Raw genomic sequence first — 13,688 nt, forward strand, 5'->3', positions numbered from 1 at the left:
TTTCTGCCCAGCCCAATCTTTGCACCTCTGTGACTTCTCCTGCCAGCCCCAGGGCTTGAGAACCATTCCACCTGGTGGGAAGGCCTGTCCAGCCTGGCACCTTCTTGCTTCTCTCTCCAGTTTGTCACTGAATTGGTAGACTAGACCTGTGCCTGGGTCTTAGCTGGGGACAGGACCCCTTGCCTCAGCCAGGGAGGTTCTTCTTCTGATGAGATTCATGGTGCCAATAATGAGACAGATGCTGAGACTGGAGCATCACAAGCTTTACTCAGTGGCCAAAGACTGGCAAAGTGGTAACCTAGCTCACAGATCAGCTTCTCAACCCAACTCAGTTGCAGACACCAAATATATAGAAGGGTCAAAGTGAAGGGGCATGGTTGAGTGTCAGGTCAGTGTTGTGTGGCTGGAGATTGGAAAGAGTGGTAGGAATATTAATGACTTAACAGGGATGTGGTTGGACCCGACACTGATGCAACTCCTTTTCAATCCTTGTGTGGGAGTTTTTGGTTGTTGTCATGGCAATTGTCAACTGTCATGGTGCTGGTGGGTGTGTCATTTAGCATGCTGATATATTACAATGAATGTATAATAAGGCTCAAGGTTGACTGGAAGTCAGATCCTCTGCAGTCTTGGGCCTAGTTGGTTCTAATCAGTTTTTGTATTTTTCTCAATGCAGCTTCCTCCTGAAACTTAGAAAACAGTAATTGGGTTCCACTCAAGGGAGGGGCAGGGGTATGAACCTGGGGCAACAGAGGATGTATCTTGCATCTTTTCTGTTGTATGAAAAATTCTGAAGGTGTATAATTGTGGAAAGAATCAGAATTGCTTGTGTTTTTAAAATGAAAGTTGACAGTCTACAGTCTTTACAAATATTCACTAGCTACTTAGGACTCCTTATTTGATATGAGTGGGTCTTTTTAATGAGGTTTTTGTCTGATTGCATTGTGTAATGTCCTCAGAGGCACCACTTTGATATTTCTGCTGTCTTAACAAAGGATTTTCCATTCAAATGTGTTTTCCTATGCCCTGCATTTTAATCTTTGTTCAGAATTCTTTTTTCAGGGGGAGGTAATAAAGGTTATTTGGGGAGATACTGTTAAACAAAATTAAAGTTGTGTACATTAGCAACATAACTCAACATCCTTAACTTGGTATAAGAGTAACACATTTTCTTGCTTTCCTGTGTTCTGTTAAATCACCATAAGCTAAATAGCTTTATAAAACTGATACGCTGATATTTAGCTTTACTATTTTTGCTTATGCTCTGATGCCAAGCCAACTTTTCATAAGTTTCTTTGATCTCTGAGTCCATCTCATCATCAATATCATCCAATTGTGGATCACCAGCCTCTGATAAATCTGTTCCATTTTCTTCATAATCTGGAAAAAAGCCATCTCTTTGAAGCAATTCTCAGTATTTCTTTTGATAATCTGGATGAACTGCCAGGAAAGGAGTGCCATCAGATGTAGAATATTGGTTCATTCATAAAATAGTCTCACGTTCAGGTGCCGCTTCTCTGTTGAGGTTGTATGGATTCTAAACCAGTTACTTGACCGGAGTTCTACAAGTTTCATGAGCATCTGATTTATATCTCTGGCCATTTGCATCTAGGATGACATTTTCAATTCTCTGAATAATTTCTTGGATACCAGTCTTTCCTTTTTCTTTCCAGCATCTTCCAAACTGACCCTGTCAACTTCAGTATCAGTACTACACACATTAAGTTGTTGGCCAGAGGGTTAGAAAAAAGGACATCCAACAACTCCTGAAGAAGACCTGCTCTCATAACCTTGCCCATTTGTTTCCTTGATCTCCAGGTTAAAATAAAGTTCTTCCAGGAAGAGTACAAATGCATGGAATCATTTTCAAGTCACTTCATTCTTTTTGCAGCTTGTTCCTTAACTTCATATTAATTCTGGTATCTTTAAAGTAGCAATTGGTGGAAACTTCCACTCTCTGGAAGTTGCCAATTGCTAGCTCTCATATAAGAGGATTTGAGATAGACATGGCCTGTTGATACATGACTTCTCCGTGTTCTTGCAAAACATCATCTATTGTAACACAGCCATTCACTGTCTCTGCAAACCACTCAGTTTCATTTTCCAAACCTATGAAATGGTTTGTAAGATGATTCAAAAATTCCTGGACATATTCGTATAGAGTGGGATAATCCTTACAACCATCCTCATAGGATTCTGTATAATTAGAGGAACAAATTGGAGGGTAAAATTTAGGGCATTCACAGACAGCTTTGATGTGAATAAGGAGCCACAACCACCCAGGGCTTAGCCAGTGCTGACCCCTGAGTTCTACAATGAGGTGTCAATCTGTGAACTCATCTTGCTCCCAGGAGGGCTCCCTTACAGGTGGTTCTCAGAGAGAAGTGCTTATAGTCTGTTTCTAAGTTTTAGCATTTTATGTTATCTGGAGAGACAGGGAATTCCCCAAAGCATCCCCTGGCCCCTTTTTGTTCAATAGTCCTTGCTTTAGCTCTCTCTCCTTTTTGCCATTCAGTTTAAGCAGCAAGGAAGAAGCAGCTAGGAGACACTTGGTACTTTCTGGAAATCTTAGCTAGTTCACCCAATGCTTGGCCTCATTTTGAACTTTCCACGTTACTGTAGGAACGGTGTTACAAAGATCCTCTTTCCTCTAGTTTGTAGTCAGATTTTTTGATATTATCCTCACCAACAGCCTCTTCAAAATATGGGCTTCTATTAACAGTATGTTCACACCAAGTCAAGCTTTCACTAACACTTCTGAAATCCTTTTTCCTTTCTCCCGCTGCCTGATTTCAAAGCCACTCCCACATTTTAGGTTTTTGTTATAACAACCCACTGCTATAGGTACCAAAATTTGTATGAATTATGTAATGTTGCTTAACAAATTACCATCGGTTTATCAACTTAGCAAATACGTATGTTCTCCCACAGTTTCCATGGGTTCGGTGTCCAGGAGGGGGTTATCTAGGGTGGTTCTGACTCACAGCCTCTCATGAGGTTGCAGCTAAGTCATCATCATTATCATCTAGTGCTGGAGGATCTGCCTCCAAGATGAGTGTTACTTCTTTGCCTGGTACATTATTGCTGGTGGAGGGCAGTTCCTCCTGGTTTCCTGCATGAGTTTGCTTGCGTGTGCTCACAGTGTGTGGCTCCAGGCATTCCCCAGAGTCTTTGATGGACATTTCAATTGTTCTACCTTTTGGGCCATTGTAAATAGTGCTGCTATGAATATTTGTATATAATTACTTTCATTCAAAAACCTGTTTTTAATACGTCAGGGTCTATATCTAGGAGTGAAGTTGTTGAACCATAAGGTAACTGTATTTTTTTCTTTTTGAGGAAATGACAAACTGGACACATGGGCTGTACCATTTTCCAGTTTTTCAAGTAATGTTTAAAGGTTTCAATTTCTCTACATTTTTGTCAGTATTTGTTGCTTTTAGTTTTCTTGATTGTAGGGATTCTAGTGTACTTGAAAGGATACGGCATTTCATATTAATTTGCATTTCCATCACGACTGATTTTTAACATCTTTTCATGTGCTTGTTGACCATTTGTGTTGTCTGGAGAAGGGCCTATTTAAAAACTTTTTTTATCTAATTTTATTTATTGGTGTTTTTTCCTTTTTCATTTTTATTAGGTAGAAATATTACTGTTTGACTGCACATATACATAATATTGCATGTAAATACATATATACAGTATTTTTTATTTTTTTAGTTTACATATAGAGAAGGGTCTATTTAAGACCTTTTACCATGTTAAAAATTGAGTTGTTTTGTCTATTTATGAGCTGTGAAAGTTCTTGATATGTTCTTGACAAAATTTTTTTCAAGTATATAATGTGCAAATATTTTCTTTGATTTTGTGTGCTGTGTTTTCAGTTTCTGGATGCATCTTTGATGTACAAAGGCCTTTAATGTTGAGGAAAGACAATTTATTTTTTTAAACATTTTTATATTGAGTTATAGTCATTTTACAATGTTGTGTCAAATTCCAGTGTAGAGCACAGTTTTTCAGTTATACATGAACATACGTATATTCATTGTCACATTTTTTTTTTTTTTTTTTGCTGTGAGCTTTTTTCTTTCCTTGCTTGTGTTTGCTATCAGATCTAAGAAAATGATTAAATCCAAGGTCATGAAGACTTATCCCCATTGTTTCTTTGAGAGTTTATACAGCTTCCCTCCCTGTTTGTGAGGTATTAGTTCCAGGACACCCTGTGGATACTAAATATCTGTCGGTGATCAAATCCATCATATAAAATGGTGTAGTATTGGCAAATAATCTACGCAAATCTTCCTGTATACTTGAAATCATCTCTAGATCACTTATAATACCTAATACAATGTAAATGATATGTAAATAATTGTGAAGAAAATATAATGTTATTTCAATAGCTTCTGGCATGCCACAAATTCAAGTTTTTCTTTATGGAACTTTCTCAAATTATTATTATTTTTTATCTGAAGCTGGCTGATTCTGCAAATGTGGTATCAGCAGAAAAGGGCTGATTGTCACTTTACCACTCTTTAAATTAAAGGTTTTTAATGTATCTTGAGTTAATTTTGCTTGTGGTATGAAGCAAGGATCCAATTTCATTTCTCTTGGAAATGAAAAATTTTCACTGGATAGACAATTGCCTGGCAGCATTTGTTGAAAACAATTTTTTCCCCAATTTAGTGTTGCTCACTGTTGTAAAAAAAAAAAAAATCAGTTAGTACATGTGTTTTTTCACTTTAGAGCGTTGCTCTGGATACATGCCCAGCAGTGGGATCTCAGACTTTTCTTGCTTCTGATCTAAACTGGAGGTCACTGTATAGAACCTACACTTCAGGAGAGGGGGCTTAACTCCACCTCCTTGATGGATGTCATGGATTATTAGGAATTCTTCTGCATAGGAATTTTCTATTCAATCTCATTTATTAAAAAAACCCCTATATCATCATTTAACTTCACCATTGTGGACATCTGGACAGTTATTTTAATCTTTTGGTTATAATCCAGCACTGCAGATTTTGGTTGCTCAGTTTATTCCTGCTTTGGCTATTGAGAGTGACCTCTTTTCATTGGCTCCTGTTTCCTTTGAGATTATTCCATATTTTGGGTTTTCTTCCCCCCTGGTTCTTCCTTACTTTCTGATACAATATTCAACATTATCCTGGCTCATTTACTGACTGTCTCAGTCCTAGTATAAGCCATTTCTTCAGAGTCCTGATTCCTTTTATTAGAGAATGGCATTAAGAACTTACATATGGGAGGAAAATGCTCTCAGCTGACAATGCAAGGAAGTGTGTGCATGTGTTCCCACCTTAGTGTATTGTTGCTCAGGGAACACTGTCCCCCCCCCCCCCAATCTGCCACAACCACATAGTGTTTTAAATTGAAGTTACTTAGAAATGGCCAAAGCAAGAGGGACACTCTGACCCCCCCCATCTCCCTAAAAGCAGGAAATAAGTCTGTCACATGAAAGGTTTAGAAGCACATATAAACACAACTTGTGACTTCTGCAATTTACCACCCCAAGCCCTAACTCTGTTTAGACTCCTCATTAATTGAGTACCCAAAAGCTACATTTCTTTGGGCTGTCAAGTCCTAACAAATTTTTAGTTTTCTAGATGTATAAAATCTGCCTGTTTTCACTACCTCTTACTTTGCATTTCTATGAGACTTTTGTGTGTAGGAATTAAAATTTCTTTTTCTCCTGTGGCTCTGTCTTGTGTTAGTTTTATTATTAGTCCAGCCACAAGAAGTCAAGAGGGAGAGAGATTGAAATTTCCCCCTTCCTAATAGTATACACTCCTAATTATAAAGATTTCTATGTGGAACTGTCTGTATTCATATTAAGCAGAAGACGGGTTTATAGTGATGCCTCCAACTTGATCCATTATCATATGGACAGTGTACATCTCCCCTCCTGCTTATCTGTAACTCCCAGTCAGACAGTAGAATCCTGGTTCCCACCCTCTTCCATTCATTCAGTTCATTTCTCGTTGTACTCCAGAGGAGCGGTTTCAGCAGTCTTAGCTCCTACCTCTGTGGGGTGGATGGATCTCATAGATTCCACTGTTTATGTGCAGTATGTTTTCCCTTTAGCCTACACATTCCGTTCATTCCTGCAGTTGCTGAGGCCAGCATCTTTTGCTCCACCAGCATCAGTGAGTGTTTTCATTTATTTCTAATACAGATTCTTTGTTACAGCCTGTATTCCATCCTGTGACACTTCTGCTTACTTGATCACTTAATTGACTTGTTTCTGTAATATTTCTGTAAGAAATGAAAATGTCCCTCAAAATGGCAACCTCTACTCAGTTTTCTGAGAGTCTTTTTTTTTTTTTTTAAATTACTCAGATTGTAGTAGTCATTAGGCTAGAGACCTATTTGGGGGGTGGCACATTCCGCTCCCCATGACATGAATGCACACTGCTTCACTTAGGAGTTCATCTACAGGCGGACACACTGATCACATGAATGTCTAAGCCATTATGAATAGACCTCCTGTGCATTACTTGATGTTAGTTTTTGTTTGAACAGTTCTTCAAAGCAGATGTCTAAATTTAAGAGCTTTTTTTTTTTTTTGATTCGAAGTTGAGAATGTTAACTTTGGAAGAAACTGCCAAACTGTCTTTCAAAGTTGGCTATACTTGTATTCCACTAGGATCTTGAATATATTTTTGTATGATTATTTACTATCTGTATACCTTCTTTAGCTTGATGTTTGTTTCTATCTTTACCCATTTTTAATGGAGTTGTTTGTTCTAGATTTTATTGGTATAATTTGAGTACAAATCCTTTATCAGATATGCATTTTGCAAATACTTTCTCCTAGTTTGTGGTTTCTCTTTTGCCTTTATGAGTAAGACCTTTCAAAGAGTAGAAGTTTATAGTTCTATAAAGTCCATGTTATTAATTTTGTGTTGATTTGTTGATAGGCATTTGTTGTTGTGAGTTAAAACTCATCACCAGACTCAAGGTCTTACAGATTTTCTCCCTTTTCCTTTTAAGACTTTTATAGTTTTGCCATTTAAATTTGTCTATGGGCAATCATGAGTGAATTTTGCTATGAGTTGTAGTTTGTGTCTATGTTCTTTTCATTCTATATGTTTTTTTTTTAAATTAATTGCTCCTTAACCAGCTTTTGAGACAACATAGTGAGTTATTTGGCTGTGTTTCAGTTTGAATTTCCAAAGGCACTATGTAGAGCAGAACTGCATTCAGGATGAGGTCTCTGGGCTTTGTGAGCTCAGCGTTCCCTGAACTTTTCTGATGGTCCACAGTGGGGTGCCAAATCCACCTCTGACCCACAGGGCACAGGTGCATTCTGCCCATGGACTTGGCCCCTTGTACAGCCAGCAGGGGCTTGGACTCTTCAGGACTGTCAGGGCTTCATCTTCTAGACAGAGGGACTGTATCCATGCTGTCATGAGCTGAGTTTTCTTGGGCATTGCTGTGAAAAGGCACCGTAAGGAAAAAAAGACAAAGTGGGGAGAAGCTTCCTGTGTGCAGCTGACTGCTCAGGGGAGTTCTGTCTTCAGAGGAACCTCAGAAAGAGTTGATGTGGAAAACTGTGGGTTTTAGGTAGTTTTGTGTGCAATGCAGGTGGCGACTATTGATGTTCTTTGGTGCATGGTGTCCCATTTTCCTGGCAATGTTTATTTGGGGAGTGTCCTTCCCTTTTTGTATGTTCTTGGTCCCATTTTCATGAATTAACTGACCACAGCCATGTGGATTTATTTCTGGGCTCTTTATGCTGTTACCCTCGTCCGTGTGTCTGTGTTTGTGCCAGTTCCTCACTGTTGTGGTTACTACAGCTCCGTGATACAGTTTGATGCTAGGTAGGGAGATGTCTCCAGTTGTGTCCTTCTTTCTCAGCACTTCTTTGGCTATTCAGGGTCCTTAGTTGTTCTATATTAATAATAAGATTGTTATTTCTATTTCAATGAATTGAGTATTATATTGATGTTGCAGTGAATTTGTTGATATCTTTGGGTAGAATCATTAATTTAGTAATAGTAATTCTCCCAATTCAGGAGTACAGAATATTTTTCTGTTTATTTTTGTCTTCTTTAACTTCTTTTTCAATGGTTTATAGTTTTTTGAGCACAGGTCTTTCACATCCTTGGTTAAATTGTTCCTAGATATTTTGTTCTTTTTGATACAGTTATAAATGTGATTGTTTCCTTAAATTTTCCTTCTAATGGGTTATTATTAGTGTATAGAAATGCAATTGATTTTTGTACATTAATTTCATATTGAACTTTACTGAATTTATTTATTTTAACAACTGTTTGTTAAGTGTTGTGGAAAATTGTAATTTTAAAATCTCACCATTTCTCCTGCATCCCAGGTCATGCAGAGGATCCAAGACTTGGTGGCTACTGGTATACTCATCCCACGGTGCCTCTTAATAACAAGTGGACTCCTACGAGGGCGATGAGCATCACAACTTTGGTTGGCCTCGGTCTGGGTAAGTTTTGGCCTCTATAACAAGGTTTAATGTCTGAGTTATCGACTTCTCTGCTGCGGTACTGATATGTTGTTTTGAAAAGTAATGAACTTTCCAGTAATTTCTATGATGATAGAAACTACTCATAGTTGCCACTTTATACAAAATACTGTAGGGTGTTTTACCCAAAACAGGGATAGTCTCCTGAGGAGCCCACAGATGAAGAAGTCGTATGGCTTCCACATTATTACGTAATCCACTTGCCCACTTCAACTGTCACCACTTTGTCTAGCTGCTTGCTTTCTTTTTCTGGATTTGTTACTGAGATTCTCTGATTTTGACAACCTTGATGGATTTAAAGGATACATGATGACCATGTGATCTGGGAGAACTTTTCTTTATGGCTTTTTTCACTAGGGATCTTTTCAGTGCTTATTAATGTTGTAAATTGTATCAGTCCTACATTCCAACATTATTTTCATTGTGATTAAAAATATGTAATATGACACTTTTAATTGAAATCATTTCAAGTACACATTTTTGTTGTATTAGCTGCTTTTACATAATTGTACAAACAAGTTCAATAACTTGTGTACCTACTTTAAGCCTGGGAGGTGCCCAGGAAATTGAGTAATTCCCTGAAGCCCAAGACAAGACAGCACCTGCAATACGATCTTTATCTAATACCAGAAGAAAGGAAGGTTATGTTTATTATGTAGAGTTAAATCTTAGCCTTCTCTATTGATAAGTTTTTTGAGGTTTATTTAGTCTTCCTTTTATTCCTGGTACAGAAGGGAAGATTACTTTTCAAATGGAAGATTTTCCTTATAAATGTAAGTTTGCCTCACAAAAGGCAATCTTGACTTGGGTTTCATAGAGTCTCATTTGTCTTACTTTTTAAGAAACCTGCCCATTGTAATCTTCATGCCAAAGATGTATTTCAGGGTATCATTTGCCTTGCTTCACATGGGTATACCCCAATTTTCTTATGTATTCATGCATGGAAGGATATCCTCATATTTTAAAGATTTTAGGCATTATGAGTAGAGTTGTTGTGCATAATTGCAGGCTAGGTTTTGTTTGGACACTTTCAAAGCAGTTGTCTAAATACTAGAGGCACACTGTTGGGTTCTCAGGTGAACTTTGGCTAGCTTTGGAAAAAACTGCCAAACTTTCTTTCAAAGTAGCCACACATGCATTCCACCTGCAGTGAGGGTGAGTTCCTGTTTTGTTTTGTTTTTCATCTTCCATCAATCACAAGTAATGTCTTTTTTTTTTTTTTTTGAGTTTAGTGGTTCTAATAAGCGTGCAGTGTTATATCATCATTGTTTTAATTTGCAACTCCCGAATGGTATATGATTTTTAGAATATTTTTATATGCTTATTTACTATCTGTGTATTTTCTTTGGAGAGATGTTTGTTAAGATCTTTACCTATTTTTATTGGGGTTGTTTGTTGTAAAGTTCTTGGTGTAATTTGAGTCTAAACCCTCAATCAGTTATGTGTTTTGTAAATTTATTGTTCTCAGTATGTGTCTTGTCTTTAGATTTTCTGAATAAGGTCATAAACGAGTTAAATTTTTAATTTTTTAAATTCCATGATATATATTTTACTTCTGTGGATAGACTTGGGGATTTTTGTAAAAGTTCATCACCTAGACAAGGTTATGTAGATTTTCTTACATGTTTCTTTTAGAATATTTACAGATGTGCATTTCATAATTATCTATGGACAATTTAGAGTACATTTTGGTGTAAGTGGTAAAAACTGAGTTGTTGTGGCCTGCAGCTCCCAGCTGGCCAGCAGGTGGCACCACACCTGTTCTGTGACCCTCAGGGTGCATGTGTCTCGCTGAGGGACTTGGCTCCTGTGGGAACTTGGCTCCTTGCTGGGCTGGTGGAGGCTGGGTCTCTTCAGGACCCACCGTGGTTTCAGCTTCAGGACAACACTTGACCAACCAAGTCCACACAGACAGGAGGCAGATGTCTTCAGGAATCACCAGGAGGCATCACTGTGGGAATAAAAGGTGAGGAAAGTGGGCAGAGGCTTCCTGTGTGAGGATTACAGCTAAGGGTTTCCATTTTCAGAGGACCCAGCAGAGGAGGGGCTTGATGTGGAAAAATTTGGAATTTACTTAATTTTGTGTTTAGTATTGAGAGTGTCTAGTGTCATTTTTGGGGGTATGGTGCCCAATGTTATTGGCACCATTTATTGAGGAGACTGTCCTTTTCCCATTTTGTGTTCTTGGCTCTTTTGCCATGAATTAACTGACAACATAAAGATGGGTTTATTTCTGTGCTCCCTATTCTGTTCCTCTGGTCCGTATACCTATTTTTGTGCCAATATCTTGCTGTATCTCTACTGGAGACTGTAGTTTCCTAACGTAGTATGAAGTCAGGGAGGGAGACACCTCCAACTGTGTTCTCCCTTCTCAAGATTGCTTAGGCTATTCCAGGTTCTTTTTTGTTCCATACAAATGGTAGTATTTCTTGTTTTTTGTTTCTGTGGGAAAAAAAGCCATTTGAATTTTGTACAGTTTGCAATTAATGTGTACACTGCTTAGGCTTCATGAATGTTATAGTAGTGTTCTTCTAGTGCATGAGCACAACTTTTATTTTGTGTGTGTCCTCTTCAATTTCTTTTCAGTGTTTTATAACTTTCCATGTGCAGGCCTTTCACATCTTTGGTTGATTTTATTCCTAGGTATTTTTTAAAAAATTTTGGAGCAATTGTTAAATGGGATTGCTTTATTAATTTCTCTTTCTGAAACGTCTTTATTAGTGTACAGAAAGTAAGTTGACTTTTGTGTATTGATATTGTATCATGCAGCTTTACTGAAGTTATTTATTACTTTTTAAAAGGTTTTTTTTGTTGGTATTTTGATGTGGAAAAGTAGAATTCAAAATTGCCACTGTTTTTTTTTTTTATCATATCCAAGTCATTTACAACACCCAAGACACAGTGGCTTATGATGTTATCTTATGGTGCCTCTTAATAATTTGTAGATTTCTGCAAGAGTGATTAGCTTAACCATTTTGGATCAACTGGAACTGGAGAAGGCTTGGGCTCTATAGTGAAGTTTGATGTTTTCTCTGCTTTTCTGTAATGATTTTGACATGGTTGATTTAAAATTACTTACTTTCCAATAATTTTAAACTTACAGAAAATGTGCAGTAGCATTGCAGTGTGCTCAGGTTTCTCTCTCATCATTGATGTAGCACATATGCCACTTCTCATGTGTGTTTTTACCTCAAGTAGAGACAATCTCAGTGAGTCACCATGTCACATCCAAATGAGGATTCATTATGGTTTTCACTTCATAATGCAGACCACAGACTCAGTTCCACTGTCAGCACCTGCTCCAGCTGTATGGCAATGGGTTTTCCCATTCCGATACAGTGTTTTGTTTTGTTTTTTTTCCCCTGGAACTGTTCTTGAGACTTTCCCTTATTTTCACAACTTTGATCAAATTAAAGGGCACAAGATGTGTATGATATAGGTGGCCTTTTCTGTATGGCTTCTTTTTCTTAGGATGTTTTCATTGTTCATCCATGTTGTAACAAATATCAGTACATAATATTTTTCATTGTGATTAAATCTATTCCTATAACATTTACCATTTAAACTGCTTTAAGTATATAGTCTCATAACATTTATGTCATATAGTTTTGGGATATTAACTACATTTGCATTGTTGTAGAAATATTCTCAGCATTCATCTCCATTACTTTTTCAGTTTCCCCAAGTGAAACTTTATCCATTAGACACTAACTCCTAACTCCCTGGCAAGTACATTGTAGTTTTTGTTATTGAATTAGACTTATACAGAAACCTCATCTTAGTAGAATCATAGAGTGTTTGTCCTTTTTTGGTTTGGTTTGTTTCCCTTGAATGACATCAAGTTTCATCCACATTGTAGTATGTGTCAGAATTACCTTTGTTTTAAAGGCTGAATCCTACTTAATTGTGTATATACTACATTTTGTATATGGAATCATCCATCTGTGGACACTTGGGTTGCTTACATCTTTTGGCCAGTGTGAGTAGTGCTGGTATGAACATGACTGTAGAAGTATGTTTTTCAGTCCCTGCTTTCAAACCTTTTGGGTTTATACCCTGAAGTTGAATTAACAGATGATACGTTAGCTCTATGTTTAAGTTTTTGAGGAACCGCCATACTGTTTTCCACAGTGGCTGCACCATTTTACAGTATTTCTTTCATTGGCAGAATTATATGAAAGTTTATGGATCCACAGTATTTTGCATATCCATTCATCCACTGATGGACATTTGAATAGTTTCTACCTTTGGGCTATTTCAAATAATGCTGCCATTACTATTAGTGTAGTGTACCATTTTTTTTTATTTGAACACCTGTTCTAAATTTTTTGTCATATATGCATATATATGAGGGAAGTTGCTGAACCAAGTGATAGTTGTTGGGGGAATGCTGTGATTCAGTTATGGTCATCAGAGACCTTAACACAGTCAAGTAACCTGTAGCTGTTTAAATTGAATACTATTTACCAACATCATTGACCATCATAATGTGTAATTGAGTCAGTGGTCACAGGACATTGAAAAATTATACATACATGTCCACATGAAAATCAGTAAATAGCTTGCTTTATCAACCCCCTACCTACTGCTTAATCTCATACTTTGTCCTTATTACCTTGCCAACACCCCCAAAAAAGGTAAAGGATATAACTATGTAAGATTCAACTAACTCATCTAACAAACATACTGCCCTTACTTCATCAATCCAGTTAGTATGACTACAAAGTAGCCTTTTAACTCTGTCAGTCAACTGTTTAGATATATAAGGCTTATATCGATAGGCATACCCCTAGATCTGCTATTTACTTTGAGCAAAATAAAAAATACAGTACATTGTAATAGCCTCCAAAAACAATATTATATATTTTAATACTAATTTTCACACAATGTGGACTACTATACCAAATACCAAGATATCAGTTAAATACATAAATCTTATATGTAGAAAATCCTACTCAACCTGCTGATGTAGCTTAATAATTAAAGCAAGGCACTGAAAATGCCTCAATGAGTTTACTAACTCCATAAACATATAGATTTTGTTCCAGCCTTTCTAATAACTTGTAATAAAATTACACATGCAAGTTTCTGCATTCCTGTGAGAATGCCCTCTAAATCTTTTAAAAGAATAAAATGAGCAAATATCAAGCAGCCTAGAAGTATCTTTCAATGCCTCACTGAA

General features: G+C 37.1%; 1 pseudogene; it reads right to left on the minus strand.

Annotated features, from left to right (window-relative positions):
* Positions 1-1,195: 1,195 nt before the first annotated feature.
* LOC102517170 lies at positions 1,196-11,835 on the minus strand (annotated as a pseudogene).
* Between the last annotated feature and the right edge of the window lie 1,853 nt (positions 11,836-13,688).

Source organism: Camelus ferus, chromosome 12, assembly GCF_009834535.1.
Source record: "Camelus ferus isolate YT-003-E chromosome 12, BCGSAC_Cfer_1.0, whole genome shotgun sequence".
NCBI classification, from domain to species: Eukaryota; Metazoa; Chordata; class Mammalia; order Artiodactyla; family Camelidae; genus Camelus; species Camelus ferus.